General features: G+C 49.1%; 1 non-coding gene across 1 annotated transcript; it reads right to left on the bottom strand.

Moving 5' to 3' along the window:
* Nucleotides 1-1,091: 1,091 nt before the first annotated feature.
* TRNAG-UCC lies at nucleotides 1,092-1,163 on the bottom strand. The gene has a single exon. It is a non-coding gene; the product is annotated as a tRNA-Gly (tRNA).
* Between the last annotated feature and the right edge of the window lie 5,924 nt (nucleotides 1,164-7,087).

The following is a 7,087-nucleotide window of genomic DNA, read 5'->3' on the forward strand; positions in this document are numbered from 1 at the left end:
CCCTTGGAGGTTGGCCTATGGCGGCCGGCTCTTCCTGCTGGCCTCCTTTGGGTGACTTGCCAAAGGAGGGAGTGAGGCAGGAATGGGGCAAAAGAGGAAAGTCGAGCTGAGGAAGGCAGGGCAGAAGCTAAGCGCCTCAGTGCGGCTACGTGGGGTTAGTAGAGAGCCACCATTCGTTCTGCAAAGCCTGGGGAGGTGCGGTTGGCTACTGGGAGGTAGAATCCTGTGCCTGCCTCTTGGCTTCCCAGGGATGGCTACTTGCAGCCCAGGAGAAGGATGGCTCTGGGTGAAAGGAAAACAAGCAAAGCTCTGGGAGGAAATTTGGGTGCAGGGTGCTGGCTCTGTGCTGGGTGAGGAGGTTGGGGTGCAGGAGGGCTGATGCTTACCCCAGGCAGTGCAGCTCCCAAAGTGACCGGTACGCACAGCCCTGCGGCAGCAGCTCCTATGTGGGTGGGGCCAGGGGATCTCCGTGTGCTGCTGCCTGTAGGCGCTGCCCCCAGAGCTCCCATTGGTGGCAGTTCCTGGCCAATGGGAACTGTGGAGTCGGTACTCAGGGCAGGGGCAGAGAATGGAGACACTCCCCTTGTCCCAGGGGATGCCGGGACATGCCGGCCATTTCTGGGAGTGGCACCAAGGGATGGAGGTAGAGTGGGCAGGGAGCCACCTCAGTGCTGCTGGCACATCTCTGCACACCCATGGGGGGAGAGGAGCAGAGGATGTCCATGTGCTGCCTGGGGTAGGGGCAGAGTACAGAGTTGCCTCCCCTCCCGGGTCAATTACAGGAGTGGGTGGGTGGGGTCTTTTGGCCTGCAAGGTGCAGCAGGTCGGACTAGATGATCACATTGGTCCTTCTGACCTTAAAGGCTCTGAGTCTAAAAGAGGGAGGGAAGTAAAGGAAATTTCTTTTAATAAATAAACCAAACATTGTAATATCAGGATAACTCCACCTGCTCGTTGTCTAGTCCCACCCCCTTCTTCCTCCATTGTGTGTTGAATGACCTGCAGAACATTGATTCTCTCATTCCATTGATAAACTGATACAATGTGATTGAAATTTAAACTAATTCCCAGTAGAGAAAACATCCCATCACTGCATTGGCTGAGAATTGAACCCAGGTCAACTGCTTGGAAGGCAGCTATGCTCACCACTATACCACCAATGCTCCTGGTGAAAGTATTGCTTATGCTTGCCTAATCAGGCTAGACCAACATTGAGGAGATTTTCAGCCTGTTAAAATGTACTGGATTCTCATCACTAAAAAAACCACCTCCATCTTCACTTGGGTTTGAACCATCAGCCTTTCAATTAGCCACCAAATTTGTTAATCACAGGGTATGTCTACACTACGGGATTATTCCTATTTTACAGAAACCAGTTTTTGTAAAACAAATGTATAAAATCGAGTGCACACTACCCCACTAAGCACATTAATTCAGCGGTGTGCATCCATGTACAGATGCAAGCGTCGATTTCCAGAGTGTTGCACTGTGGGTAGCTATCCCATAGCTATCCCATAGATCCCACAGTCTCCCCCGCCCATTGGAATTCTGGGTTGAGATCCCAATGCCTGATGGGGCAAAAAGTGTCGTGGGTGATTCTGGGTAATGTCGTCACTCACTCCTCCCTCCGTGAAAGCAATGGCAGACAATCATTTTGTGCCCTTTTCCCTGGATTGCCTGGGCAGACGCCATAGCACGGCAACCATGGAGCCCGTTCAGCCTTTTTTCACTGTCACTGTATGATGCTGACAGACGTGGTACTGCAGCGCTACACAGCAGCATCCCCTTGCCTTTTGCAAGTTAGCAAAGATGATTACCAGCCATACCGTCCCATCTGCTGCTTTGCAAGTTGACAATGACAGTTACCAGTTACACTGTACTGTCTGCTGCTGTCATGGGTGCTCCTGGCCAGCCTTGGTGAGGTCGGCCGGGGGTGCATGGACAAAAATGGAAATGGCACCCCAGGTCATTCCCCTCTTTGAGTTTTCTCTAAAGGGAGAGTCAGTCCTGTCTAGACTATCGGGCAAGCCTACTAAAGAACCAGAGAGGCAAACGAACGCTCCAGGTCAGAGCCCCAGACATCCCACAGAAATGATGAGCTGCATGGCATTCTAGGGGGTGCCCCTGCAACAACCCCACCTGTTGCTTCCCTCCTCCCCCACCCCTCCTGGGCTACCGTGGCAGTTGTCCCCCCATTTGTGTGATGAAGTAATAAAGAATGCAGGAATTTGAAACAACACTGACTTTATTGCCTCTGCAATTAGAGCTCAAAGGTGGGAGGGGAGGGCAGTCTCCAGCTAATATGATATTCCAGACAGGACTGAATCTCCATTAGACAAAGCTTAAAGAAGAGAATGACCTGGGAGTCATTCCCATTTTTGCTCAGGCACTCCCGGCCGACCTCACCGAGGCCAGCCAGGAGCACTCACGGGACAACGATGATGGATACCAGTCCTACTGTACCGTCTGCCTTCCGCAATGGAAGGGAAGGGGATGCTGCTGTGTAGCGCTGCAGCACCACGTCTGCCAGCAGCATCCAATAGACATACAGTGACATTGAAAAAAGGCGAGAAACAATTTTTTTTCGTTTGCTTTCATGGAGGGGGGGCGGAACAACATATACTCTGAACCACCCGCAACAATGTTTTTGACCCTTCAGGCTTTGGGAACTCAGCCAAGAATTCAAATGGTTTTTGGAGAGTGTGGGAACTGTGTGATAACTACAGTCGTCAGTCGCCCCTCCCTCTGTGAGCGTCCATTTCATTCTTTGGCTTTCTGGTATGCTTGTCTCAGCTCCTTAAGTTTCAGCACTGTGTTGAGTCCCGGCTGTGGCCTCTGTCTGTCATAACCTTGAAGATTTTTTCAAATGTTTTGGCATTTCGTCTTTTGAAATGGAGTTCTGATAGAGCAGATTCATCTCCCCATAGAGAGATCAGCTTCAGTATCTCCCATACGGTCCATGCTGGAGCTCTTTTTTGATTCTGGGATTGCATGGCTACCTGTGCTGATCGGCGCTCCACGCTGGACAAACAGGAAATTAAATTCAAAAGTTTGCGGGGCTTTTCCTGTCTATCTGGCCAGTGCATCCAAGTTCAGATTGCTGTCTAGAGCGGTCACAATGGTGCACTGTGGGATAGCACCCGAAGGCCAATACCATCGAATTGCGGCCACACTAACCCTCATCCAACATGGCAATACTGATTTCAGCGCTACTCCCCTCGTCGGGGAGGAGTACAGATATTGGTACTAAGAGCCCTTTATATCGATATAAAGGGCTTCGTTTTGTGGATGGGTGCAGGGTTAATGCGATTTAATGCTGCTAAATTCGATATGAACTCGTAGTGTTGACCAGGCCACACAGAGCAGCAGGTTTCCCCTATTGTTTCCTGCTCTTGTTTTCTTCACTAGTTTCTCTTCTGCACCAACTTGCTCTTCTCCTTTGTGAGCCTGGCTAGCTCAGTTGGCAGAGCATGTGACTTTTAATCTGAGGGTCCAGGGTTAAAGTCTCTGGTCAGGTGATAAACTACTCATAAGGATCTTATATTGTCTTTCTGGAGTCCTCTTTGATGTTCCTTTTTCTCTTCAGGATTTTCCCTTTCCTCAGAAGGGCCTTTTTGTGTGTTGGTTTGAAGGGGCAACTTCCTGACAGCCCCTCTGTCCTTGCAGCCTGGAGGAATAAAGGCCTCTGGGCATATAGCATGTTCCTTCCCTGCACACACACACACATACAAACACACAGAATATCCCTAAGGAATTAGAATCACCTGCTGCCTTCCCCTTTCCTGCTGGATCCCCAAATGATGATGCTCTTCAGCCTAAACCCATGTCCCTTCTTTTCCCAGTGCCCCTCAATCACAACCCTCAGCCCCTCCTATGCACACTGCTCCTCACTCCCAACCAGAGCCTACTCCTCTTCACCCTTCTCCTCTGTCCCTACCCACAGCCCCCTCAATCCCAACCCACAGGCCCCTCCTCCTCACGCTGCTCCTCAATCCCAACCCACAGCTCCCTCCTTCTCTCCAGCAGCAGGTGCTTCAGACCCCCTCAGGAAGATTTACTTGCAAAGTTTCGTGTATGAGACAGTATCTGGATTTCACAATATGTTGGAAATATGTTGGGTTGCTTGCCGAAATGATCACTTTTGGCTGGTGTTGGATTCCCAATCTCCATGTTATAGGGGCAGGAGAAATAAAGGGTTGTTATCCTTGTTGTGTGAACCGAGGGCAGCACAACTGTACTTGGCAGACCCCGACTGAGGGACTCACCCTCAATTCAATAGCACTTGCTATGCAGGGGACATGGGTTCCAAAGTCAAGTGGGCTGGGGCTTGGGTTCTAATACTAAAATTTAGGTGTTATACCAACTTTAGGACAAGGTGGCTGTGGAGGGATGAGTGAGTCCCTAGACAACATAGTGAGTATGGTGCTTTCTTATTTTCACCCTTTTCTACCCAGGATGGCAGGTGACCTTTACAGAGGCACCTCTGGGCTTGCACTGACTAAGGACAACAGCTGTGAGTGGGGTACAGAGAGGGGATGGCTCATGTTAAAGGATTTTTGGTTGCTGGATTACGAACTGTAGGGAAAAGGACAGAGCCCAGCTTATTTGGGGGTGGGTCTTTCCTTTGTGGTTTATGTTTATGCGTTGGGACTGCTGACATGACTTCTGCTAACCCTGGGCTTACATTGCAATGTAAACTTACCCTGAGAGGGCATCTGTACTGTGATAAAAGCCCTGTGGCCTGGCTGGCCTGGATTGTCTGACTTGGACTCCAGGGGTTCAGGTTGTGAGGCTAAAAACTGCAGTGTAGACATTTGGGATCAGACTGGAGCCCAGGCTCAGAGACCCTCACCCCTCATGGGGTCTTGGAGGCTGGACTCAAGCCCAAGTGTCTACACTGTAATTTTATAACCCTGCAGCACAAGCCCCACAAGCCTGAATCAACTGACCCAGGGTTTGAGAATAGTGACTTGAGTGTGTTTATGATAGTGCAGACATAATGCTATGCTATGTCCACACTGCAATGAAACACCCAAGGCTGCCCCATGCCAGCTCAGTTTCCCGAGGCTTTGGGCGTAGGGTGGTAAATTTGCAGTGTAGATGTTTCAGCTCAGGCTCAATACTGGGCTCTGGGACCCCACAAGGTTGGGAGGGAGTTTAGCCACCAAAAAAGGTAAAACCGCAATGAAGTATTACCCTGGACTCAATGGCATTTCTCCATTGGTCTGTCTGCTTTGGGGCAGGGACAATAACATGTCCTGCTGCATTCGTTATTTCAAAGGGCGGTTTAGGATTTTCATTCTCACACACGGTGCACAAAGCAGGACTCAACCCTCGGCGTAAACCTAAATGAGCTGCCCACAGATTCTGGCAGCCACAATGAGTCATTTGGGTGAGAGCTCAGACCTGCCCCTGTCCCAGAGGGAGGGGATCATCTGTGTGGGGACTGGACCACTGACCTACCAGCTCTTAACTCCCAAATTTTCAGTAATTCTATTATCAGTGCCTGTGAGTGTAATTTAAAACATAAGAAAAACCACACTGGGCTAGACCAAAGGACCATCTAGCTCTGAATCTTGTCTTCTGACAGCAGCCAAGAGCAGATGCCCCAAAAGCCTCTCAACAAAGCACCCCTGAGAGTTATTATCCCTGCCCCAAAGCAGACAGACCAATGGAGAACTGCCATGAGTCCAGGGTAATACTTCACTGCGGTTTTACCATTTCACTTGCTAAACTCCCTCCCAACCTTCTGGGCTTCTAGAGCAGAGTACTGAGCCTGAGCCGAGACACATACACTGCAACTTTACAGCCCAAGCCACATTACCCTGATTACTCCAACCCAGGCCTGCCCTGGATGTTTCATTGCACTGTAGATGTGTCCTAATGTTATGCCTCAATGTCTCAAAGCCCGGGTCAGCTGACTCAGGGTTATGGGGCTGGGACTGCAAGACTATAAAATGGCAGTGCAGACATATGGACTTGAACCCAACCTCTGAGACCCCAGGAGGGGTGAGGGTTTCTGAACCCAGGCTTCAGTGTGAACACAAATATCTGCACCACAGTTTTTAGCCCCTCAGCTCTAGCTCCATGAGCCCAAGTCAGATGACCCAGGCCAGCCATGCTGCCATCTTAATCGATGTGCTCAAAGCAGAAACTTGGAAACCCCATATTCACCACTCTCATATAGTGATGATACGTTTTGAACAAAGTCTGCCTGGTGAGGTATCATTTTAAAAATCTTGAACTATTCATCTGTTGAACTTTAATGTCTTCTTGCATTCTGTGTGCTCACATTGGTTTGGGAAGTTATGAAGTTTGCTCTGTGTGCACTACAGAAATATGTTATGAGGTTGGGAAATGCCCCCCACCAGCCTTTCAGGTGCAAAAATGGAGGAGCCAGACTCGCTGCTGGCCCATTAAAGGGATCTACACTCCCAAGGACTATCCCAGGAACCGTGTTCAATGCAGACTTCTCTGAGATAACACAGCAACAATGGACAGTGCTTGTCTCACATCATAGCAAAGGAGCTTTTTAGAAAGTTGGAAGAAACTATGAAAGAGGGGTAGAAACATCATGACTTGGCCTCTCTCCCCCACAAATCAACAGCTGAAACACACCTGAAGGACAAAACTGATTCATAAATCAGAAGATAATAATAATAAAACATTTAAACCAAAGTCCCCAACCAGACTAGTATTGGTTTCTCAGCAGACAATTTTCAGTTTGGGGAATTTTGTTTTCTCAGTCAGACCTTGCCAAGGGAAGCAGGGAGAAAATGTTTGAGTTGCCTCCTTCAGAACAGCTTGGCCTAGACACTAGCTCTGGTTCAGTGCTCTGGCCTTGCTCAGGTTGAGGGTATTTTAATAATTTGGGGAGGTCCCAGGGTGTTTGGGGGAGATTACGAGGCTGTTAACTTTTGAGATAAAAAGTACTAGAGAATTCTTTTTTTTAAGAAATCTGGGATTTAGACATTTTATTTAAAGCAAGGGGGTTTCTGAGCTGGTTTTTGTTTGCAGGAAGCAACATTGTTTGATCTGTCATTGTACCAAAGGAGGAGACGGTTGTCTATAAAGGAGGGGTGAAGAC

This window comes from Gopherus evgoodei, unplaced genomic scaffold, assembly GCF_007399415.2.
Source record: "Gopherus evgoodei ecotype Sinaloan lineage unplaced genomic scaffold, rGopEvg1_v1.p scaffold_209_arrow_ctg1, whole genome shotgun sequence".
Lineage (NCBI taxonomy): Eukaryota > Metazoa > Chordata > Testudines > Testudinidae > Gopherus > Gopherus evgoodei.